Source organism: Herpailurus yagouaroundi, unplaced genomic scaffold (assembly GCF_014898765.1).
Source record: "Herpailurus yagouaroundi ecotype Mexico unplaced genomic scaffold, PumYag 187, whole genome shotgun sequence".
Taxonomy (NCBI): Eukaryota; Metazoa; Chordata; class Mammalia; order Carnivora; family Felidae; genus Herpailurus; species Herpailurus yagouaroundi.
Genome location: NW_024412418.1, coordinates 3,266,692 through 3,293,262, shown reverse-complemented (window position 1 = coordinate 3,293,262; position 26,571 = coordinate 3,266,692). Strand labels below are relative to the sequence as shown.

Here is a 26,571-nt window from a genome sequence, read left to right as displayed (position 1 = left end):
TAAACCTATCAACCTCCTCACCCCACTTCCCCAGAGGATTTGGAAATAAGCTTCCTGCTGCTCTGTGCCCCCGGGCACAGATGCTAAGCATCACACCCTCTCCATCCCTCAGAACACAAGGAGCTGGGGCAGGAGGGAGGGGTGGCTTTTTTACTTAGGTTTCATTTGAAAATAGGAGTTGCTGTGCCTGCCATCTCCAGGCATGATTTGAGTGCAAAAACAAGTGGGATGCAGCTGACTTTGAGTCCTGGCCAGCCACTTGAAGGCTGCAACCTGCTTCTGACTTGCTACTGATAGAATTCCTAGGACCTTGGTCCAACTTGATTCTTAGTATGTCTTCGCTGTACTTTTGGGAGGACAGGCTTCAAGCTCTCCTCTCTTGGTCTGGTTAATGTCTGACTGTGAACATTTGGTAACTCAGCTCTGACTTCATCTTCTTGTAGAGTGTCTTAAATTCTGGTAACTCTCATTCCAGTGATGGTTACCTCATTGCCAGTTAGTTGCTTTGCAACTTGCAGTTCTGTATAATGTCACTTAAATAATACTTTTCTTTTTAAAAAATTTTTAATGTTTTTATTCACTTTTGAGACAGAGAGAGACAGAGCATGAGCAGGGGAGGGGCAGAGAGAGAGGGAGACACAGAATCTGAAGGAGGCTCCAGGCTCCAAGCTGTCAGCACAGAGCCTGATGCGGGGCTCGAGCTCACGGACGGTGAGATCATCACCTAAGCCGAAGTCGGACGCTCAACTGACTGAGCCACCCAGGCACCCCTAAATAATACTTTTCTAAACTGAAATCTTGACTCCATTCCTATTTCATTCATCCTGCAAATATTTGTTCAAAAACCACTTTATAACCAAAGGCCATTTCTGTCTTTGAGGAGTTTTGGTCCCAGGGATGGAGGCATTAAATTTGAATTAATGAGATAAGCATTACTATAATGATGACTTTCTAGCATTGTAAGAGGGGTAAACTGCTGGGAGGGTGGGCAAGGCTTCACTGAGGTGATAATTTAGGTTGTTTTCAAAGGATAACTAGGATTCTACCAATTGATGCAAAATCATGCAGGCCAGATGGAATAATGTGCAGAAGTACAGAGGTATAAAAGTAATATGGTTCACTGGGTATCTAGTAGGTGAGGGGAAATTTCTCTTTATAGAAACATTTCATTTAAAAATGAGAGTGATCGGGGCGCCTGGGTGGCTCAGTCGGTTGAGTGTCCGACTTCAGCTCAGGTCACGATCTCACGGTCCGTGGGTTCGAGCCCCGCGTCGGGCTCTGGGCTGATGGCCCAGAGCCTGGAGCCTGCTTCCGATTCTGTGTTTCCCTCTCTCTCTGCTCCTCCCCCATTCATGCTCTGTCTCTCTCTGTCTCAAAAATAAATAAACGTTAAAAAAATTAAAAAAAAATTAAAAAAAATAAAAATGAGAGTGATCAAAGTAAAATATCATCGCTTTGCAGTCGTTGATAACTAGATCTTAGGCATCAACAGCTGGTAATATCAAGAAAAGAGCCAATCAGACACCATCTACAAAGTGGTTTTGGAAAAAAAAAATCCTGGGGTGCCTGGGTGGCTCAGCTGGTTAAGTGTCCCACTCTTGATTCCAGCTCAGGTCATGATCTCGCAGTAGTGAGAGCCATGCTGGGCTCTCACTGCATCGGGCTCCGTGCTGGGCATGAAGCCTGCTTAAGATTTTCTCTTCCTCTCCTTTTGCCCCTCTTCCCTGCTCCCATTCTCTCTCTCTCTCTGTCCCCCTCAAAAAAGTACTGAATGTGATCAAATCTCTAGATCCAATTATTATTTTATAAGAAATACAGAAGATGGAGGAAATGTTAAAATATACCATGGGGATGCAATTAGCAAAATGGGGGGATTGCAGGAAATGTAGGTGACCCAATTTCTTTAATAAAGAAGAAAAAGGATGAAAGGATATTACAGATGAAAAGAAACGCATTAGTTAATCTCAATACACAAGTCTTATTTGGATCCTGATATAAACATGATATTTTATGAGATACTTAGAAATCTGAACACAGGATACTTGATATTACTAAGGAATTATTTTTATTTTATTTTATTTAAGAAAAAATTTTAATGTTTATATCTGAGAGAGAGAGAGAGAGAGAGCATGCAAGCTGGGGAGGGGCAGAGAAGAAAGGGAGACACAGAATCTGAAGCAGGCTCCAGGCTCTGAGCTGTCAGCACAGAGCCTGATGTGGGGCTTGAACTCACCAGCTGTGAGATCATGACCTAAGCCCAAGTCGGATGCTTAGCCAACTGAGCCACCCAGGTGCCCCAAGATTATTGTTTTTCAGATGTGACAGTGGTATTGTCAATTTCTTGTCAATTTGAGCAATATGATGAAATTTTAGTGGATGAAATCTTATGAGGAGTTTGTTACAAGTAGTATGGGACAAGCGTGAAGGGGGAAGTATAAATGAAATAAGACGGGCTGTGAGCTGATAGCCACTGAAACTGGGTTATGGGCATATGGAGGCTTATTATAATATTTGACTTTTATGTTTATTTGTAACTCGCCATAATAAAAAAGTTTTTTGGTTTTCTGTTTTTTTGTTTTGTTTTGTTTTTAATGGTGATAACCAATTTGGGAGCTAATTGTTCGGAGCAGCCTAGGCCCAGGGACACATAGACAGGAGCAAGAAATGGGACTAGGAAGGGGGTGGTGATGGCCGCAGTGGTGGTTGGGTTATGAAGTTCTTTTCCTGTCACAAGCAGGCAAATGGATTTGAAACCACCGTGGGGACCTAGGGTTCTGTGGCGGTACCTCCTGAGCAGCCACAGGGATGGGGAGAGTGGGGCTGAACAGAAGATACGCCAGTTCACCTACACATTTTAACAGCTTTGCTTCTAGCTGCTTTGTTAAAATTGGGCTTCTGGGTAACATTTAAAAACAAGATTCTGAGGCTTTAAAATTTTTCTCTAACCATTGGGGGAACGATTGGATATTTGAAAGGTTATTGCTTGAGCTGTAGTGCAGAAGATCAGAGGTGGGGAAATTAGCTACGGGACTATTGTGATATCACAAGTGAATGAGAAATTTGTTTCGAGAGGAATTTAGCTAATGAAGATTTGGTCCAGGAGGTGAAAACATTCTGTGAGAGTATTTTGTAGTCATCAGAAGGACAACAAAGAGGGTCAGGAAATACGCTGACTCTTCTGACAACAAAGTCTCTCTGAGCGCCTACTGGACCCAGCTCGCTGTGCTACCCTGTTCTCAGAGGTTCTGGCCTGGTCCTCCTGTACGCCATGACTGATAGTGTGGGCAGGTAGGGAATGACACCACCTGTTTGGGCTCATGGTGCCCACTTCTGTCATCGAGGCCTTTGTCTCAACTACAACTGCTTCAGCTGTGTCCCCACCACATCTGCTTGACCACTACTCTAACTTCGTAACGCCGTTTTAACTCCAGACTGGAAGACCCAACAAGGAACTCACTTTTCTTCCCTTATCTCCACAACCTTGGGGCCTGCCTTCCTAGGAAAATCCACTAAATTTCCCGCTAATTATTCTCCTCTGGAGCTAATGTCTCCCTGATCTCTGTGCCTTTAAGTTACACACCCATGCGCTGAGTTGCCGGTGGCTAATAGGCTATTAATGTTCCAGACTTATAGGTGAACATGGCTTAGGTACATCCCTCAGCGTTCTCCAGCCTTCGGCTTTCACCCCAGTCCATCCTAATTCTGCCTGGTTTCTGAGGGTTTGGCTTTGTGGGCTGTTTTTGTTTTTTGTGTTTTCTTTACGGTTTATTTAGAGAGAGAGAGCGTGAGTTGGGTAGAGAAGCAGACAGAAGACCCCAGGCAGGCTCTGCACTGCCAGCGTAGAGCCAGACGTGGGGCTTGAACACACAAACCATGAAATCATGACCTGAGCTGAAAACTGACTGAGCCACCCAGGCACCCCTGTTTTTTTTTTTTTTTTTTTTAACATTTTTATTTATTTGTGGGACAGAGAGAGACAGAGCATGAACGGGGGAGGGGCAGAGAGAGAGGGAGACACAGAATCGGAAACAGGCTCCAGGCTCTGAGCCATCAGCCCAGAGCCTGACGCGGGGCTCGAACCCATGGACCGCGAGATCGTGACCTGGATGAAGTCGGACGCTTAACCGACTGCGCCACCCAGGCGCCCCTGTTTTTTGTTTTTAAACTTTGTCTTTGCCCCTCTGACTTGATGCTTGAATGAGGCCTCCTTACTTGTTTTTGTGCTTATCAAGATGGTTCTTACCCTTCTTGGATTATGGAACTCCTTGAGAATCTGATGATAGTTAGGGATCTCTTCTAAAAGAGTGTGTACACACAGCATTTTGCCTACAATTTCAGAGTCTCTAGATTTTTAAAACTGTGCTCAGTGCAACCGGAAGCTTTTGGTGGTGGTGGTGAGGACTGCTTGATAAACACACAGTGTTCTTGGATCCAGTCCAGACATATTAAATCTGAATTTCCAGAGGTAGAGCCTAGGAACCAGCAATTCAAACAATATCCCTAGTGATTCTTAAGTATGCTAAAAATTCTTTTTAAAATTTTTTAATATTTATTTTTCAGAGAGAGAGAGAGAGCATGAGGAGGGGAAGGGCAGAGAGATAGAGGGAGACGCAGAACCAGAAGCAGGATCCAGGCTCTGAGCTGTCAGCACAGAGCCCGACGCAGGGCTCAAACCTACGAACCGTCAGATCATGACCTGAGCCGAAGTGGGACGCTTAACTGACTGAGCCACTCAGGCGCCCCAAGTATGCTAAAATTGAGAAATGTCTATTTCATCTTCTCTGCTCAACCACTGAACTGTGGCTACAGGGATTCAAATTCTGCAGTCTGGGTCCTCATCCAAAGAAAACAACTGCACTTGACCCTTGAACAGCGCTGGGGTTAAGGGCGCCGATCCCCCTCCCCCACCCTGGGGCGGTCAAAAATCCACATGTAGCTTTTGACTCCCCAAAACTCAACTGCTAATAGCCTACTGTGGACTCAAAACCATATTGCTAACATAAACAGTCAATTAACACATATTTTGTACGTTACGTATTATGTCCTGTATTCTTACAATAAAGTAAGCTGGAGAAAATAAAATGTTCTTGAGAAAATCATAAGGAAGAGAAAATACATTTATAGTATTATACTGTATTTATTGAAAAAATTCTCAGCTAAGTGGATCCGCATAGTTCAAACCCATGTTGTTCAAAGGTCAACTGTACTTTTTCTCCAAGGCCATAGTGAATGAAGCCCCTTCTTGGAGAAGCTCTAGAATCTGACACTGGGACTGGATCTCTTTCGTTTTCAGGCATAGCTTTGAATTTAGAGAGACGGTATCGTGTCCTAGAGAGCCACATTTCCCTATTTCCTTTATCCATCTTTCATCAATTCTTTCTGTACTGGTCTTTCCCAATCCAGAATGCAAGCTTCCTGTTCTGGAGATGCAGATTCCCACCCAAAGCAAGGTGTTCTGTGCTTTTGCGTGTTTGCCACATGTGGGGCGTATAATCCCCGTGGATAGCCAGTGGTTCAGAGAGGGCCTGGGGAGTGGGGTACAGGAAACAGGTGAGCTTAGTGTTGACTGGCCCAGGTATATCCTACCAGTTCAAAACTGATGACAAGTGTAGGGCAAGTCACTGAGTAACTTCCTTTTAACTGATTCCTTTTACTGGCTGTAAAAAGAAATTTAAAATTTAATGATTGAAAACAGAAAGTACAGAAAATTTTTTTTAAAAAGGCAGAAGGTAAGTCCATTGTAATCCTAAACCCTGCTGTCCCGAGGCAAGCACTATTAACATTTTGGCACCCTCCCATCAAGTGTTTTTCTGTTAAAAAAAAAAAAAAACACAAAACTTAATAGATTGGGGTGCCTGGGAGGCTCAGTCAGTTGAGCGTCTGACTTTGGCTCAGGTCATGATCTCGTGGTTTATGGGTTCGGGCCCTGCATCCGGCTCTGTGCTAACAGCTCAGAGCTTGGAGCCTGCTTCAGATTCTGTGTCTCCCTCTCTTTTTGCCCCTCCTCTGCTCACACTCTATCTCTCTCCCTCTCTCTCTCTCAAAAATAAATGAACGTTAAAAAAAATAAACAGCTGCTTCTCTGGTCTAACGTTGTCCTGTAACATTTCCCAGTTAATTCTTCAAGACCATAATATTTTTTCATGGCTGCATGATATTTAATTAAATGGATATATCATTATTTAACTTTTGTTCAGTTGTTGGATATTCAGGTATAATACTTATGTGTCATATTATAAATATGCCATAATAAATACCTTTGCACCTAAACCGTCGTCATCTGGATTATTTCCTTCGAAGAGGAATTTCTGAGTTAAAAGGCAAGAACATTTTTAGGGCTCTGGGTATACTGTTTCGAGCTATTTTCCAGACCGGTTAGCTCAATGGGAGTGGCTTACCACACTTGGAAGTTGGACTACATAACAAAAAATACTTCCAAGGGCTTCCACACAAGCAAGATATTACATTGCGGGGTGGGTAGGTAGGGCTGAGAGGCCAAGAGAGTTGGAAACAACCCCGTTGTCCCCCGAGGAAGAGGGGTCTACTTCGTTAATACTAGAAGCATAACTTTTCAATCCTGTACAACTTCCTCTCAGACTTCAGGCTTGAATAAACATCATGACAGACTATGACCCCCAACCTAGCTTCCCATTAGTATTCCTCCACTCTCCAGAGACCTGCCTCTGTTCTAGTTCTTTCTGCTATGGCTGCTGTTACTTCCCCTCCGGCCCCTCTCCTAAGACTACTGCTGTCTTGTTGCCCTGAGGTTCCTGTCTTGAAGTTGGAGAAGTCCTTGTGGATCCATGTCTGGACCAACGGGCTTTACCCTATCAGTGTCTTACAGTTCCTTCCATTCAGGAACTTGCACTGCGTTCCCCAGAGAATGAGCTGGGAAGAGTCTCATGCAAATAAAACTCCAGAATCCTATCTTATCCTAGAACGACGGAGGGGCATTTGCACATTAGGTCCTCTTTTTTGCCCATGCACCCCAATTAATAAATGAACACCTCTCAAAAATTTCCTAAGCTCCAACTGTTTGGAAAATTGGTAGATCGAATTTAGATTATGTCCTGATATAGGTGAAAAACGCTTGGGTACTAGTCCCATTTCTTCCTTTCACCAGTTGCATAACCACAATTTAGTCTGTGTACTCTGTGTGCCCCGATTTCCTCATCAATAATGTGATGAGTCATTTGGGAATTGAAGTATTCAGTATTCAGTACGATCTGAAAGGGAATAGAGTTGTTTTTAAGGCTCACTTTACAAGCCAGGGACATAGAAGGCTAAGAATAAAGATGAACTTCTTGGGTGATGAGTAGATCAATTGTAGTTCAAAACGTTAACTGGATCAACACAGAAATAGGTCCTATTGTACCTAAGAGTTTGATAAAGCATCACAAATCAATGAGGGAAGAAAAGTCGGAAGATGATGTGGGAGGGAAGAAAAGTCAGAAGATGATGTGGGGATGATGGAGTTAACAGTTAGGAGAAAAAAAAATCTTTTTAGATTTTTTTCCCCCTGTACCACGTTCTACATTAACTTAGATTTAAAAACATATATTTTTAAAAAGGGAGGAAAAAATAAATATTAATTTTTAAGGGGAAGAGCTTGCAAACTTTTTGAAAAAAAAAAGACTTTATTTTCTGAAGCAGTTACAGAAAAATTGTGTGGAAAGTATAGAGCGTTCCCCTCTATCTCCTCACGTCATCCCCTCTCCACCCCTGCCCCAGTTTCCCCTATTATTAACATTTTGTGTTAGTGAGGCAGTATTGATGTATACATTATTTTTAACTGAAGTCAGTAGTTTACCTTAGGGATCACTCTCTGTGTGAGTTTCTTTCTCTTTTTTAAAAAAATTATTTAAATCTATTTTTAATGTTTTTATCTGTTTTTCAGAGAGAGAGAGAGACACAGAGCACAAGCCTGATGTGGGGCTCAAACCCATGAACCATGAGATCGTGACCTGTGCCAAAGTCGGTGCTTAACCGACTGAGTCACCCAGGTGCCCCTCTTTCTGTGGGTTTTGACTAATGTGTAATGATGATATGTATCTACTGAGGCACCTGGGTGGCTCGGTTGGTTAAGCGTCTGACTTCGGCTCAGGTCATGATCTCACAGTACCTGAGTTCAGGCCCGCGTTGGGCTCTGTGCTGACAGCTCAGAGCCTGGAGCCTGCTTCGGATTCTGTGTCTCCTTCTCTCTGCCCCTCCCGTGCTTATGCTCTGTCTCTCTGTCTCTCAAAAATAAATAAATGTTAAAAAAAATTTTTAAAAATGATATGTATCTACAGCTACAGTGTTCTACAAAATGGTTTCTTTCCTCTAAAAATTCCCTATGCTCTCCCAATTATCCTTTCCTTCTCCCAAACCCCTGGCAACAGCTGATCCTTTTTACCGTTTTCATAGTTTTGCCTTTTCCAGAATGTCATGTAATGGGAATCATACATGAGGTAGCCTTTTGAAATCGACATTTTTCACTTGTCAATATGCATTTAAGTTTCCTTCATGGCTTTTCATGGCTTGATAGCTCTTTTGTTTGAATTATTACCAAATAATACTTCGTTGTATGGCTATGCCACAGTTTGGTTATCCATTCACCTACTGAAGGACATCTTTGTTGCTTCCAAGGTTTAGCACTTCTGGATAAAGCTGCTATAAACATTCATGCATGTTTTGTGTGGACAGAAGCTTCCAAGTCCTTTGGGTAAATTCTAAGGGGTGTGTTTATTGGATCATGTGGTGAGAGTATGTTTAGTTTTGTAAAAAAATGGCCAAACTGCCTTCCAAAGTGACTGTACCGTTTTGCATTCCCATCAGCAAAGTGTGAGAGTTCCTGTTACCGCATACCCTCACCAGCGTTCAGTGTCATTAGTGTTTTGGATTTGAGTCGTTCTAATAGCTGTGTAAGTGGGATTTTTTTTTTTTTAAGTTGCAATTCCTTAATGATGTATGATGCCGAGCATCTTTTCTTGTGCTTATTTGCTACCTGTATTGTATTCAGTGGGGTGTCTTTCACATTTTTTGCCCACTTTTAAATTGGGTTATTTGTTTTCTTATCATTGAGTCTTAAGAGTTCTCCACATATTTTGGGGGTGTCTATCTGGCTCAGTTGGTAGAGCATGCACTCTTGATCTCAGGGTGATGAGTTTAAACCCCATGTTGGGTGTAGAGATTACTTAAAGATAAGACCTTAAAGAGGCGCCTGGGTGGCTCAGTTGGTTGAACCTGTGACTTTGGCTCAGGTTATGATCTCACGGTTCATAGGTTTGAGCCCTGCGTTGGGCTCTGTGCTGACAGCTCAGAGCCTGGTGTCTGCTTCGGATTTTGTGTCTCCCTCTGTCCCTCCCCTGCTCACACTCTGTCTCTCAAAAAATAAAATAAAATGCTAAAAAATGTTTTTAAAAAAAAGGTCTTAAAAAAAAAGAGTTGTCCATATATTCTGGATAACAATCCTTTCTTAAGTGTTTGACAAATATTTTTTTTCAATCTGTGGCCTGTCTTAAATTTTTTTAACTTACAAACTTTTAAATGATAGGATTAATAAAAAGGGAAAAGATATGTTAAAGTGCACATTTAACAGTTATGTACACAGATAATTAGCATAATATGAGACATGACAAGTGGCAAAAATCAGCAGATATGACACATGGGTAATGTGTTTATCATATAAAAAACTCATACAATATATGGTCAGAAGACTTGAATGAGTAAATCAAAAAGATTATAGGATTAATAAATATATCAAAAACTTTGACTCTTGCCGATAACAAATGCAAATGAAAATGACATTTTCGTCCCTTCCTTCCTTCCTTCTTTCCTTCCCTCCTTCCATAGTGATGGTTCTGTGTGTACCGTTCTAAAATTTAAAATATACTTTGGACATCTGCCCATATTAATCTTTATGCATAGCAGTCTATCATACGGCCCCACTAAACTTATTTACTCTTTTTTCTATTGATGGACATTTTGGTTGTTTCCAATTTTTGCTCTTTCAGATAGTGTTTCATTGAATATCATTTTCCCCGTCTTCGTATATATGTGAAAGAAGCTCAGTAGTATAGATTTCCAAAATTGGAATAGTTTGATCAAGCAAATCCCCTTCCATATCATGTTGGATTTTGATCCTTCTTGGTTCCCAAGGCAGTGATACAAAGCATTTGCAATGCTTACCAGAAAAAGTCTAATAACAGCACTAGGCTTCTTCTCTTTAACTTCCATCCTTATTCCACCATATTCTGGCAAACCTGGTCCTATTCCAAAGTCAGAGAAGAAGGAATAGTCCTGTCATGAATTAGGGAGCAAAGGAAAGTATTACTACTTGGCCATTTCCTTTAGCCTCTTAGAGTGAATATCACTCAGCTGTTCTTTTAGCTTCTTACTTACATCTTGTGAATGGCAAGCAGTCGTGATGAGTTCTATGGGGTCACGCTTCCATTTGTGTCCTCTGACTACCTTGGATTATGAGCATGCAGCAGAAGATGCAGAACTAGAATCAGCTATAGGATGTATAGCCTGGGGTCTTAAAGTAGAATTTGCCACATGTGTTAGTAAGTCTCAGACACTTGCTATATTTTTATCCACTTGACGCTCCTGTGCTACTGACCCAACCACTAACATGAATTGAGCTGTGTGCCTATGCCTTTGGTAGCTGATGATGTGCTGAGAACAGTGGTGAGAGACCTGTACAGAAGTTATAGAGATACTAGCAATAGTTATGCAAAAGTTTGTAAACTTTAAAACCACAGGCCTTGCCACAGCAATCAGACAACAAAAAGAAATAAAAAGGGCGGGGTTCCTGGATGGCTCAGTTAAGTGTCCAACTCTTGATTTCAGCTCAGGTAATAATTTTGGGGTTTGTGGGAACGAGCCCCATGTCGAGCTCTGTGCTGACAGCATGGAGCTTGCTTGAGATTCTCTCTCTCCCTCTCTCTCTGTCCCTCCCCTGATTATGTGTGCATTCTCTCTCTCAAAATAAATGAACTTAAAAAAAAAAGAAATAAAAGGAATTCAAATTGGTAAGCAAGAAATAAAACCTTCACTATTTGCAGATGACATGATATTATATATAGAAAACCCTAGGCCATAGACCACCCCTTATACAATGGAAACAAGTCAATCAGTAATGGATAACCCAGCACCTAGAGGTATCCGGTCAATAAGGGTAGAACCTGAGAAGGACCAAGGGGGAAGGGGGGAGGGTGCAATGAGAACTTTATAGAACAAGGACCTTGTGTATAGTCAGAGCATTCCCTTTTGAATGTTCCCTCTCTGTAAAGAGAGCTTTCCTACTATTCTTCCTTTCTGATCTTATACTCTAATAAACTTTTGGGTGCTACTAAAAAACAAAAAAGAAAAGAAAAAGAAGAAGAAAGAAAGAAAGAAAGAAAGAAAGAAAGAAAGAAAAGAAAACTCTAAAGACTCCACCAAAAAACTGCTAGAACTGATAAATGAATTCTGTAGTCTCAGTATACAAAATCAATGTACAGAAATCTGTTGCATACCAATAACAAAGCAGCAGAAAGAGAAATTAAGAAAACAATCCTATTTACAATTGCACCCAAAACAGTAAGATACCTAGGAATTCACCTAACCAAAGAGGTGAAAAACCTGTACTCTGAAAACTGCAAACACTTATGAAAGAAATTCAAGAAATGGAAATACATTCCATGCTCATGGATTGGAAGAAGTATTGTTAAAATGTCTATGATACCCAAAGCACTCTACACGTTCAATGCAATCCCTATCAAAATACCACCAGCATTTTTCACAGAGTTGGAACAAACAATCCTAAAATGTGTATGGAACCACAAAAGACCCTGAATAGCCAAAGCAATCTTGAAAAGGAAAAGCAAAACTGGAGGCATCACAATTCCAGACTTCAAGTTATATTACAAAGCTATAGTAATCAAAATAGTATGGAACTAGCACAAATGGATGCATAGATCAATAGAACAGAAAAGAAAATTCATAAAGGAACACACAATTAAATGATCGATTAATCTTTGACAAAGCAGGAAAAACTATCCAATGGGAAAAAGTCTCTTCAACAAATGATGCTGGGAAAACTGGACCAGTTTCTTACACTAGACACAAAAATAGATTCAGAAAGGATTAAAGACCTAAATGTGAGAACTAAAACCATAAGAATTCTAGAGGAGAACACAGGCAATAACTTCTTTGACATCAGCTGTAGCCACTTTTTCTAGATAGGTGTCCTGAGGCAAGGGAAACAAAAGCAAAAATAGATTACTGGCACTACTTCAAAATAAAAAGCTTCTGCACAGTGAAGGAAACAATCAACAAAACTAAAAGACAACCTATGGAATGGGAAAGGATATTTGGAAATGACATATCCGATAAAGGATTAGAATCCAGAATATATAAAGAACTTGTAAAGTCAGTTAAGTGTTCAACTCTTTGATTTTGGCTCAAGTCATGATCCTCATGGTTCATGAGTTCGAGCCCCACTTTGGGCTCTGTGCTGACAGCATGGAGCCTTCTTGGGATCCTCTCTCTCCCTCTCTCTCTGCCTCTCCCCTGATCACACACTCTTTCTCTCTCAAAATAAACAAACAAACCAACAAAAATGGGTGAAAAACATGAACAGATATTTCTCCAAAGAAAACATACAGATGGCCAACAGACACATGAAAAGTGCTCATCATCGCTCATCATCAGGGAAATGAAAATCAAAACTATAATGAGATATCACCTTACACCTGTCAGAATGGCTAAGATCAACAACACAAGAAAGAATAAGTGTTGGTGAGGATGTAAAGAATAAACACTCGTGCACTGTTGGTGGGAATCAAACTGGGGCAGCCACTGTGGAAAACAACATGGAGGTTCCTTGGAAAGTTAAAAAGAGAACTACTTGATGATCCAACAATTGCACTACTGGGTATTTACCCAAAGAATACAAGAACACTAATTCAAGGGGACACAGGCAACCCTATGATTATAGCAACATTATTTACAATAGCCAAGATATGGAAGTAGCCCAAGTGTCCATTGATTGATGAATGGATAAAGAAGATGCAGCAGGTATATACAGTAGAATATTATTCAGCCATAAAAAAGAATGAAGTCTTGCCTTTTGCAAATACATGGATGGAGCTAGAAAGTATTACGTTAAGCCAAATAAATCTGTCAGAAGAAGACAAATGCCATCTGATTTCACTCATAGGTGGAATTTAAGAAACAAAATGAACAAACAAAAGGAAAATAGGAGAGAGAGAGAGAGACACCAAGAAACAGACTCTTAATTATAGAGAACAAACTAATGGTCATGAGGGGGCAGTTGGGTAGGGGAAGGGGGGAAATAGGTGATAAGGATTAAGAAGCACATTTGTGATGAGCACCGGGTGTTGTATGGAAGGGTGAAATCACTATATTGCACACCTGAACTAATATAAAACTGTGTCTTAACTAACTGGAATTAGAACAAAAACTAAAAAAAAGGAATGATCTAAGCCAAAAATACAGTCACAGGCCTTTGTGAGAGATGAGCATCAGGAATGGAATTTGGAAGGAAATGAAATTAAATGTGATACTTTATGTGATACTCAGGTAACATATTAGTAATATCTGTGATACTTTAGTAACACTTTTGACAGTGCTTAACTTTTCTATTCCATAACTTGTGGACTTAGATGCTACATATGACGCGGTGTGTTAGAAAACTGTTATGTGGGGACTCACTTGTGGAAGGCCAGTGTGAGGAGTGTCAAAGAGAAAAAGATGGATGTTAGTTAAAAGCAGTAAAGGGAAGTTTTATCCAGTACTATTACAATAGGGGAAAGAGACTTCCGTGTGGGCCTGAGTTTAATTCCAACCACAGTAAGGACAAAGTGGGCTATAGAGCAAGGAAGCAGAGTGAGAGGGTCAAGCAATGGACTATTCCTAGGTAATAGTCAGGCGTTGGAGGGTTCTTGGTAAATGGCTTTACCAAAATACTTAACAAGCCAAGGGGAAGGTATCAAGATGGGAGATGAAGAACTTTGATGAGATATCAAAAGTGATCAGATCTCAAGGGCTGGGGATTGAATTAGAAGGATTCTTTGCTGTATTCAGCAGGCCTAGGACAGGGCCCAAGGACAAGCACCCTTTGAAGCGAGGGCTCAGAAGAGCCTATCTAAAATTTGGTCAAGGAGAGAGTTTTTCTCAGGAGTTCCATGGACCTTCTTCCCAGGCAAACAGGCATAACTGGTCAATAGCATAAAACATAAGCCATTTAAGGTCTTGTGATGGTTTTTAGGGCATACGGTAAATTAAGAAACAATTATTTAAGAACATCTACTCGGCAAAAACAGCAAGTCTATGGCATTTGAACCGTGACCTGCTCTTTCCCTTCCCTGTCCCAGCTCAGCCTGAAGGAAATGCTGCCCCAGGACTCCAGCAAAGAACTGAGTGCTCTCTCTTCCTCCAGCTCCCTGTTCAGGACAGTGATAGATTTCCAAGAGGAGCAGACCCAGACCAACAGCATTTCTCACCACCAGCTGTTTCTTGCAGAGGCTCAGTTATGGCAAGTGCAGCTGAGAGGTTGAGATAGAGGCTGTAGCTCAGACACTGTGTGCTAAGAACACGGGCCCCAATTCCAAGTTGTTTGGAGGAGAGAGATAACATACTAGGAGAGGAAAACTGAGAAGACTAGAGGCTACTGTCCCACCTAGTGCCTTCCTCTTAAGGTAAGGGTGTGCTCAGGGAGAAAGACATCATCATCCCTGCCCCAAGCTCAGAAACACAGCTCAGGGGTTTTGCCCAGGGGAAGAGACAGGCTGTAAAATGGAGAACTCTAAAGTTCTCCTCTAAGGGCAGACTGCTTGAAACAGAATGTGGAGAAGTTCATGTCTAAGGGTGCTCTCAAAAAACAATGGAGGTTTTATGAGACAGCAATTAAGAAAAGGCTGATAGCAGGATACCTGGCTGGTCACCCTTGGCCTCAGGGTTGTGAGTTCGAGCCCACATTGGGTGTAGAGATTACTTAAATAAAGAAAGAAATTAAAAAAAAAGAAAGAAAAGAAAAGACTGGTAGCTTCATGAGTGATAGAACTGAAAGCACGAACCAGCTAGTTTACCAGAGAGACCCAGGGAGAGGGACATCTAGGTAGAGCCCCCTGGGGACAGAACAAACCTCAGACACTCACCTCAAAAACTTCCCCTGCAAGGGAGTACAAATTTAATTGGATTAGACTCTGAAGCAATTTATGTCCCAGGGATTTGTCACAAACAATAGCACAAATTGGCATTGGTGGAGCCCACAAGGAAAGAGACAGTGGAAGAGAGCCCTGTTAAGTCCCACTGTCATTGTACAGTGACTGTGTGCATGCCCAATACAGCATCTTCTGAAGAGCAGCATCAGAGCCTTCACACTGTGGAGGAAATACACTTCACTAAAATCGTTCAGCCCATCAATAAACCAACAGGTAGGGGCATTCACTTTCGAATGTCGCCTCTCTGTAAAGAGAGCTTTCCTACTATTCTTCCTTCCTAATCTTATATTCTGATAAACTTTGGCCTGCTGCTCAAAAGTAAACACATAAATAAACAAACAGGTAAACAATAATAAACTCTGGATGAAGAGGGAGGGGCTGGCCTCCAGGGTTGCTACAGTATATTATCAGGAGTATCTAATTTCAACAAAAATTATGTAACATTCAGAGAAACAGGAAAGTGGGACCCGTACATAGGCTACAAAGTAAGCAACGGAAACTGCCTGTGAGGACAGATGTCACACTTGACTGACAGATTTCAAAGTAGCCATATTCAAAGAACTAAAAGAAATCATGCTCAAAGAAATAAGAGGAGATGGTTACAATCTGTTATTATGCAGAGAGTATCAATAAAGAGATAGTAATTATAAAAAGAATCTAATGGAATTTTTGGAGTTAAAAAGTACAGTACCTGAAATAAAAAAACCCACTGGAGACGTTCGACAGTAGATTTGAACCGGTAGAAGAAAGAATTAGTGAGCTTGAAGACAGATCAACAGAGGTTATAAAATCCAAAGAAGAGGAAAAGAAGAAAAAGAGAAGACAAATGAACAGAGCCTTAAGAGAGGTCTGGAGTGAATATAATGATATGAGACAAGATAGGTTTTAAAACAAAAAATGTAACTAGAGATAAAGAGGGAAATTTTGTAATTATAAAAAGACCAACCTATCAGGAAGATATAGCAATAAACATACATACATCTATATCTCTATCTCTATCTCTATCTCTATATCTATATCTATATCTATATCTATATCTATATCTATATCTATATATCTCTATCTCTACCTATCTATCTATCTATCTAACAACAGAGCCCCGAAATACACAAAGCAAAACTGATAAATAATGGGAGAGATAGACAACTTGACAATTATTGTTGCAGACTTCAGTACTTCACTTTCAATAGTGGCTAGACTAGGTAGAAGATCAATAGGAAATAGAAGGTTTGAACTCTATGCACCAACTAATCTAACAGGAACTATGTATATCTATAGATACACCCTGCCCAACAGTAGCAGAATATAACTTCTTCTCAAGTGCACATGGAGCGTTCTCCAGGATAGGCAATGTGTTAGATCATAAAACAAACCTCAATAAATTTAAAAGGACTAAAATATTTCAACGATCTCCAACTACAGTCAGATGAAATTAGAAATCAATAATTGAAAGACATTTGGGAAGTTCACACATATATGGAATCAACATATTCCTTAATAGCCAACAGGCCAAAGAGGAAATAATGAGAGAAACTGGAAAATATGTTGTGATGAATGAAAATGAAGACACAATATAATAAAACTTATGGGATACAGTTAAAGCAGTACCGAGAGGGAAAGTTATAGCTAAAACACCTATATTATAAAGGAAGAATGCTCTCAAATCATTATAACTTAAACTTCTACCTTAAGACATTGAAGAAAAAAGAGGAGCACACCAAAACTAAAGCAAGCAAAAGAAATGAAATAATAAAGATTAGAGTAGAAATGAAACAGCAAATAGAAAAACTATAGAGAAAAATCAATAACCTAAAAGTTGGTTCCTTGAAAAGATCAACAGAATTGCCAAACTTTTTAGCTAGACTGTCCAAGAAAAAAAGAGAAATGTTTCAAATTACTAAAATCAAGAATGAGAGAGGAGGGCCACCTGGGTGGTTGAGTTGGTTAAGTGTCTGACTCTTGATTTGGCTCAGGTCATGATCTCCCGGTTTGTGAGATCAAGCCTTTCGTCAGGCTCTGCACTGACAGAGTGGAGCCTGCTTGGGATTCTCTCTCTCTCTCTCTCTCTGCCTTTCCTCCACTTGCACACATGCATATATACTTTCTCTCTAAATAAATAAATTTAAAAAAAAGGAGAGAGGAGACATTGCTACTGATTTAATAGACATAAATATATGCAGAAGAAAATCATTTGAGAAAATCCAACACCCTTTCAGTATAAAAAGACTCAACAAAATAGGAATACAATGGAATTTCCTCAACTTGATAAAAGGAGCTATGAAAAAACCCACAGCTAGCATAATACTTTCAATGGTGAAAGACTAAATGTCCTAAAATAAGAAAAATAGAAAAGAATATCTACTCTCACAACTTTTATTCTACTGGAATTTCAATCCAGGGCAACTGGGGAGGGGACAGGAAGGAAGGAATCCAGATTGGAAAGAAGGAAGTAAACCCTTCTCTATTCAGGGCAATATGACCCTGAATTCCTAATGAATCCACTAAAAACTGTGAGATGTAGTAAAGGAGTTCAGCAAGTTTGCAAGATATAGAATATACAGAAATCAATTGTATTTCTACTATTATACAGTTTAAATGAGTGAATTGTATGTGAATTATGTCTCAATAAAGTTGTTAAAAAATCTTTTGTATTTCTATACACTTGCAATGACCGTTCCAAAAATTAAGTTAAGAAAGCATTTCAATTTATGGTAGTATCAAAAAGAACAAAGTATTTAGGAATAGATTTAACAAAAGGAGTGCAAAATTAATATTGGAAAACTATAACACATCATTGAAAAAATCAAAGAAGATCTAAATAAACTGAAGACATCCCATGTTCATGAGTAGGAAGGTTTAATATTTTTTTAAACATTAAAATTTTTTTTTTCAACATTTATTCATTATTGAGAGACAGAGAGAGACAGAGCACGAGCATGGGAGGGGAAAAGAGAGGGGGAGACACAGAATCCAAAGCAGGCTCCAGGCTCTGAGCTGTCAGCACAGAGCCTGACGCCGGGCTCGAACCCACAAGCAGTGAGATCATGACCTGAGCCAAAGCTGGACCCTAACCGACTGAGCCACTCAGGTGCTCCTGAAGCTTTATATTTTTAAAATGACAACACGTGGGCACCTGGGTGGCTCAGTCAGTTGAGCATCTGACTTTGGCTCAGGTCACGACCTCATGGTTTATGGGTTCAACCCCCATGTTGGGCTTTGTGCTGACAGAGCAGAACCTGCTTGAGATTCCCTCCCTCTCTCTCTGCCCCTCCCCCACTTATGCTCTCTCTTTTTCTCTCAAAAATAAATAAACATTAAAAAAACTTTTTTTTTTTTTTTTTAAATAACACTCTCCAAATTGACCTACAGATTCAATGCAGTCTTTATCAAAGTCCAAGCGAGCTTCTGCATGGAAGTGGAGAAGCTGATCCTAATATTCATATGGAAATTTAAGCGACCAAGAATAGCTAAAACAGGGGTGCCTGGGTGGCTCAGTTGGTTAAGCGTCTGACTCTTGATTTCAGTTCAGGTCATGATCCCAGGGTTCATGGGATCAAGCTCCAAGACTTGGGCTTCATGGTGACAGGGAGCTTGGAGCCTGCTTGGGATTTTCTCCCTTCCTCTCTCTCTGCCCTTCCCCCTCTAATGCTCCCACTCTCTCTCTCTCTCTCTCAAAATAAATGAATAAACTTAAAAAAAAGTATTGCTGGGGCGCCTGGGTGGCTCAGTCGGTTAAGCGTCCGACTTCAGCTCAGGTCACGATCTCGTGGTCCGTGAGTTCGAGCCCCGCGTCGGGCTCTGGGCTGATGGCTCAGAGCCTGGAGCCTGCTTCCGATTCTGTGTCTCCCTCTCTCTCTGCCCCTCCCCCGTTCATGCTCTGTCTCTCTCTGTCCCAAAAATAAATAAACGTTAAAAAAAAAATTAAAAAAAAAAGTATTGCTAAAACAGTCTTGAAAAAGAATAATAAAGTTGGAGGACTCATGATTCTTTTCTTTTTTTTTAAGTTTATTTATTTATTTTGTAAGAGAGAGAGAGGTAGAGAAAGAGGGAGAATCTCAAGCAGGCTCTGCACTGTCCGTGCAGAGCCCATTTGGGGCTTGAACTCAAGAAACTGAGATCACGACCCAAGCTAAAATTAAGAGTTGGACACTCAATCAACTAAGCGACCCAGGCACCCCAGAGGACTCATGATTCTTAATTTCAAAACTTCCTACAAAGCTACACTAATCAAAACAGCGTGGGAACCGGCATAAGAATAGGCATATAGATCAGTGGAGTAGAACTGAGAGTCTCACAATAAACCCATATATTTCTGGTCAATTGATTTTTGACAAGGATGCTAAGATTATTTAATAGAAAACAGTTTCTACAACAAATGGTGCTGAGACAATTGGATATCCACACACAAATGAATGAAGTTGGACACTTTCCTCACACCATATACAAGAATGAACTCAAAATGGATAAGAGCTAAAACCATAAAATCCTTAGGGCACCTGGATGGCTCAGTCAGTTAAGCGGCTGACTTTGGCTTAGGTCATGATCTTACGGTTTGTCGGTTCAAGCCCTGCTTCGGGCTCTGTGCTGACAGCTCGGAGCCTGAGCCTGCTTCAGATTCTGTGTCTCCCTCTCTGCCTCTCCCTGAATCCTGTTCTCTATCTCTCTCTCAAAAATAAATATTAAATAAATAAATAAATAAATAAATAAAACTATAAAATCTTTTGAAGAAAACATAGAGGTAAATGTTCACGACCTTGGATTTGGAAATGGAGTTTTAGATATGACACCAAAAGCATCAACAACAAAAGAAAAAATAAATTTCTTAGCTCAGGCTGCTATAACAAAATATCATAGCCTGGGTGGTTTAAACAATGGAAATTTCTCACTTTTGGAGGCTGGAAGTCTGAGATCAGAGTGTCCGTGTTTCTGGTGAGGGGTCTATTTCTGGCTGGCAGATGGCTGCATTCTCATGCATGTCCTTAGCAGCATTATTCACAATAGTTAAAAGGTGGAAACAATCCAAATATCTATCAAGTAATAAATGGATAAATAAAATGTGGTGTATCCATACAATGGGATATTATTCAGCCATATAAAAAAATGAAATACTGACGAACCATGAAAACATTATGTTAAGTGAAAGAAGCCAGTCATATAAGACCATAGTTTTAGGATTCCATTTACATGAAATGTCCAGACAAGTCTCTTGAGACAGAAAGTAGACTAGTGATCTCCAAGGACTAAAGACAGTAGAGGAATTGCAGGATGGTGGCCAAGGTTTCTTCTGGGTGTGATAAAGATGTTCCCAAATTAATTGTGATGGTTGCACAAGTCCATGAATAGACTAAAAGTCATTGAACTGTATGCTTTAAATGGGTGATGTGAAATAATAAAAAAAATATATATATGTATATTAGTCTCTGCCCCTGGTCCCTGGCACAGGAACCTAATACCCTTATAATTTTCTAAGTTATCAGAGCACTAGGAACATCTTTTGTTCCAAGATTTGGTCTTTGAGGGATGCCTGGGTGACTCAGACGGTTGGGCGTCTGGCTCTTGCTTTTGGCTCAGGTCATGATCTCACAGTGTGAGTTCAAGCCCCGAGTTGGGCTCTGTGTTGACAGTATGGAGCCTGCTTGGAATTCTCCCTGTCTGTCTGTGCCTTCCCCACTCATGTTGTCTCTCTCTCAAATAAATAAATTAATTAAAAAAAAAAAGATTTTCTCTTTGACCCTGATTCTTGACAAAATTTCCTGGGTGATAACAATGTCTTTTGTTCTAATGAGGTGACACTTGGTGGGTTCCTGGATGGGGGGCAGGGGGGCTGGTCATGGCTTGAAAGACCAAGCCATGATTAGAAGCTTGGAATTTTTAGCCCCACTGCCCATTCTCCAGAATGGGAAGAAGGGCTAGAAATGAAATCATGATGAAGCGTCCATAAATATCCTAATAGTATGGAGTTCCCAGAGCTTCTAGGTTGGTACATGCCTCTACATGTGGGGAGGGTGGCATACCCCAACTCTACAGGGACAGAAGCTCCCAAACTTGGGGGACTGCTGGGCCTCACCCAACATAGCTCTTAATTTGGCTGTTCATCTGTATCCTTTATCATATCCTTTATTTCATTTTTTTTTTCAACATTTATTTATTTTTGGGACAGAGAGAGACAGAGCATGAACGGGGGAGGGGCAGAGAGAGGGAGACACAGAATCGCAAACAGGCTCCAGGCTCTGAGCCATCAGCCCAGAGCCTGACGCGGGGCTCGAACTCATGGACAGCGAGATCGTGACCTGGCTGAAGTTGGACGCTTAACCGACTGCGCCACCCAGGCGCCCCCTTTATTTCATTTTTTAAAAGTTTATTTATTCATTTTGAGAGAGAGAGTGTGTGGGTGCGTGTGTGTGTGAATGTGGTAGGGGAAGAGGGAGAGGGAGAGAGAATCCCAATCATGTTCCGAACCCACAACCGTAAGATTACCACCTGAGCCAATATCAAGAGTTGGAGGCTTAACTGACAGAGCCACCCAGGCACCCCATCATATCCTTTATTTTATTATAAACTGGTAAACTTAAGTGTTTCCCTGAGTTCTATGGGTTGTTCTAGCAAATGATAGAATCCAAGAGTGGGTGGGCAGGTCATGGGAACCTCTCATTTGTGGTCAAGTAGAACAGAGGTTGTGGGTAACCTGGGACCTACGACTTGCGATTGATGTTGAACTGAGGCAGGGGTAATCTTTCTTTTCTTTCTTTCTTTTTTTTTTTATGAATAGACAGCATGTTTATTTCATTCTGTACATCCACCCTGTCTTTGTTTTTAACAAATAAAACCACTATTGGTATTCCAAAACGTTACTGAGAGCAATAAAGAATTCCAGCTCCCACTTCTTGAATATCTGCTGCCATCTCAATGTATCACACAGATAAAAGGCTGATGCAAACCGAGCGTGGAGTTAGGCATGCACGAGGTGACTGTGAATTTCAAAGCAAGTTTTCGATTTCGATCTACAGGTTTTCAATCCTTTGTCTCCTTGTTTGCGACCCTTCTGCAAATGACGGGAGTTGGTATACTCATCCATTTCTAAGGTATTCCAGTCTGGACTCCCGAAAGGCAGCCTGCCCACTGGCTGCTATTTCCTCAAAGTACAGATCCAGATGTCATTGAAAGCTGAACTGCAGCGCATCCTGAGAAGAGTTTTCCAGTTTTCCTTCCTGGCATTTGCCATTTAGCTTACTACGTAGTCAGTGCTAAGTGTTTCGCCATCATCCGCTTTAAGTAAAGCATAAGCCAGCACGGTGCTCCGGAAGATTACCGCTCCGCAGTGCTGGAAGGCTCCTTCCCAGTGTTGGTGTTTATATCAACCTACTTTATATTAAGAGTAACTGACCTAACAGGTGACGGTGAAGACATGGTGTATGTATCTGTGGCCGACTCAATATCAGGATTCTACATGTAATATTTTCTAGGCCTTCAATTTGACCTCAAGCCTGTAATTTGGTAGAAAGGATTTTTCATTTCCTTAACTCTCAAGGCATCACTGAAAGGTAAGGCTGCTACCTGCGAAGACAGTCTTCTTTTTTTTTTTTTTTTTTTTTACTGCTGGTGAAAACCCAGCCGTGTTGAGGGCGTCACTGGCACGGGTTAATATGTGATCTCGACATTGTAATGCTCATATGAGAACACCTTGTTCTATATCAACAAACCTATTCACTACTTCCTCCATACACCTGTTCACACTAGAGGCAGGGGTAATTTTTTTTCCCCCTTAATGAACCACATTTATTAAAAATGACTAAGACTGTACATAAAAATCCAAGATCTCTAAAAAGCCTACGGGAGCTGTGGCATCGGATTTTAGTTTCTTGACATTACTGAGTTGGGGTGGGGGGGGCGGCAAGAGGGCAAAATCGTTTTCCTTAAACACGTTTCAAGTTAGTACAGAGTAGCTGAATACATTCTTAACTATCTAAGAAGCGAACAGAATATTCCCAAACATCAGGAATGATGAGAGAACCAATCCCCCTGCCCCTGCAACTGTTATCAGGTGATCTGGAAATTCTTTACAAAGCCAAAGCACCAATCGTGCATAATCTCAGACACGTATGTAGACTATTTGTACCATATATCCCACGTCATCCTATGGTGTATCCAACCACACACAAAACTATACACGGTAAAATTCTCTCTTTTTTTCTTTTTTGGCGACTCCCTGGCGCCTGTCCTCTCCTGAGCCCTACTGGCCACCCCGGCACGCAGCAGAGGCCTGGCAGGTGAGGCAATCCTGAACTAGGGGCAAACGCGGCTTGTGTCCAAAGCCTAGGAAGAATCCAAGTCAGGTAAAACCAGCACCTTCAGGGAAGTTTCTCCTAGGCGTAGCATCTTTTGTCCCCTGCAGAAAGTAACAGCAAAAAGTCCCCTGTTGAAGCTTAAGGGAGGGAGGGGTAGGGGCGCCTGGGTGACGCAGTCGGTTAAGCGTCCGACTTCAGCCAGGTCACGATCTCGCGGTCCGCGAGTTCGAGCCCCGCGTCAGGCTCTGGGCTGATGGCTCAGAGCCTGGAGCCTGTTTCCGATTCTGTGTCTCCCTCTCTCTCTGCCCCTCCCCCGTTCATGCTCTGTCTCTCTCTGTCCCAAAAATAAATAAAAACGTTGAAAAAAATTTTTTTTTAAAATAAAAAAAAAAAAAAAAGGGAGGGAGGGGTAATCTTGTGGGACCGAGTTTTTACCTGTGGGGCCTGGTTAGTGTCAGAAATGAACTCCATGGTAGGACCCCCAGCTGATGTTACTGAGAATTGCTTGGTGGGAAGATCCCCAAACATCTTGTGTCAGAAGTATTGTGAGTTCGGTAGTGGTGTAAGGGTGAAGGAGAAACACACTGGAACGAAAGCGTGGTGGGTTTTGGGTTTTTTTTTCCTACTTCGGTGAATTACAGGGTGTGTGAATTATATCTCAGTAAAGCTGTCACAAATAACCTTGTTATAATTGCTCCTACTTAGAGATATGAAAGTAGGGAGGGCAATCATGAATGTGTCCAACTGGCCCTTTCATATGTATTATAGACCCGCACCCCTGGACTCCCTTCCTCCACCAAATTTTACTTGGTCTATTTCAGCAACTAACCACCCTTAAGTTACCTCATGGTACCGCTGTCTGCCAGCCAACCGTTTCAGTTGAGCCGCGTTGCCATCTAAATATGGCAATGTTTGTGTAATCACTTGAACGTCTCGTTGCATATTTGCCCTTGTTTATCAAAGGAGAATGGAAAATGGAAAAATCAAGTGCTGATGTTAGTGATTTTGCATCTGAGACAAAGGAAGATACCATCTGGTAGGTCAAAAACAGTCAATTTGACGCTTGTTGAATTTAAGCAAGCCTGTCAACTGTATTCAATTTACTAAGGAAAACAGCACAATTTAAAACACGTGTACAAAATGCTGTACCTCCATTGCCCAAGTTCATGGCTAACAGGTAGGGTGAAGTGGTAACAGCAAAATGTGGAGACCTTTACAATTATGTTCATTAGATATTAGAATATTATTTTGATATACTGTTTTTTTTTTCTGATAATTTACTTTTTCTTTTTTCTCAGTGGTCCTTCCCCCTGTTCCAAATAGACTTCTTGGCAGCCATGCCTCAGGGAAGGGTTGTTACGGCATAGTGAAGATACCAAAAGAAGTCAATCCCTGGCCTTTGAGGTTTAAAATATGTTTTAGAAACCCAAGGCAGAGATTAAACTTTTGTGATAAGAAGCTTTTGAACTTCAAAAGCCAGAACCATCAATAACCCAGGGCATAAACTGATGCCATAACCACAGGCATATAAGAATATATGATCAGTCAGAGCCAGTTTTTCCAGAGCTTTTCTTTTTCTCAAAGAGTAGATAAAAGTTCCCTGAGCTTGTAAGGAGAAGAAAGAGCAGATGAGAGTTTACAAGCTGGTGAGCGCCTAGGAAGGAATCCTGTGGCCCAGTCTCTAGAGCTGTACCTTTCGAGGTATAGGAGCCGTTGAGAAGAAACGGCCTTATGGCTGGACCAGGCTGAGAGAGCCCGAGGCAACTTTCCTTGAGAGGCAGAGAGTCATGGCAGAGTGGGTGGTGCCCCCTGAGAGGGAAGGAGTAACGGAGTTCAGAGAGGCCTTCTTTTTCAGACATGGAGTCATGACCACGATCATCATGGTCCGGCAGCTGGACACCAAACGGGAATAGGATGTCTTAGGAAATGCCAGCTCGGACTGACGTGACAGAGGACCAGGAGACATCCCAGTCTATTCCAACTGTCCTCACTGGCACTCTCCAACCCCTGAGAAAGGGCAGGAGTGTGTACATGGGTGAACGTTGCGGAGAGGGGGGCTCGTAAACTGATCAGCATTGCCCAGATTTGACAGACAGGATGTGTTCACCATCGGGCAGATGAGTAGCTCCAAAGACAACTTGCCAAGGGGGGGAAATAAAAAAGTCACGCTTCTTGTCCAGGTGAGTTCGGGGCCTTACATAAGCACCTATTATAACCGGGCTGAGAATCGGCACCAGCCAGCCTCACAGAGGGAACTTCACAGTCCCAGCCAGCTGTTTGCAACGATTTAGTGTGTTACAGGCTTCTTTTTCAAGGGGGAGACCAGCAGTGTTTAAATCCTCTCTTTACAAATTATTCAAGAGCATTGAAAAGACATTCGACAGTTACACAAGGTCCTGCTCTATCATTTGCATAATTACTACTAGCATATCTTTGTATCCAACATCAAAGTTAAATTTTCTCCTTACCGAATATCGTTTTAGGTCAACTGGATTGAACAAGGACTTTTGAGTTGCAGAGTTACACCAGAAAATTGAATTTGATCGTCAGCATTTAAATATAATCTATTTTCGATACTTTAAATATTCATATATACAGTGCATAACATTCAGACATAAAATCAAATTAAACAATTATATCATACTTGAGACTTTATAATTCTCTGTAGCTCTCTGAGTTGTATCCCTTCCCCTCTTCCTTTCCTTCCAAACAAATAAAACATGTTAAGTATAAAGTTCAAATTTCAGGCATTCCACTTTCCAAAACACGTTCCAGGAAAGCCTTTCCAGGAAAGGCAAAGATTGGCTGAATGGGGAAATAACTTTCCTATTCACTCCCCAACCCAGCATATCTAAATAAAAAAAGGTCAAGCGACTGAATGAATCTTCCAATAGTTTATCTATCTGTATCGTGGATTTGGCCCATCCAATTGCAATATGAATTAGAAATGGCTGGGGCGCCTGGGTGGCTCAGTCGGTTGAGCGTCCGACTTCAGCTCAGGTCATGATCTCACAGCTTGTGAGTTCGAGCCCCGCGTCGGGCTCTGTGCTGACAGCTCAGAGCCTGGAGCCTGC

The 26,571-nt window shown here is 41.3% G+C and overlaps 1 long non-coding RNA gene across 1 annotated transcript; it reads left to right on the top strand.

Moving 5' to 3' along the window:
• Window positions 1-22,817: 22,817 nt before the first annotated feature.
• Window positions 22,818-26,238, top strand: LOC121043395 (uncharacterized). The gene is made up of 2 exons (XR_005796823.1): window positions 22,818-23,479; window positions 25,353-26,238. It is a non-coding gene; the product is annotated as an uncharacterized LOC121043395 (long non-coding RNA).
• The last annotated feature ends 333 nt before the right edge of the window (window positions 26,239-26,571 follow it).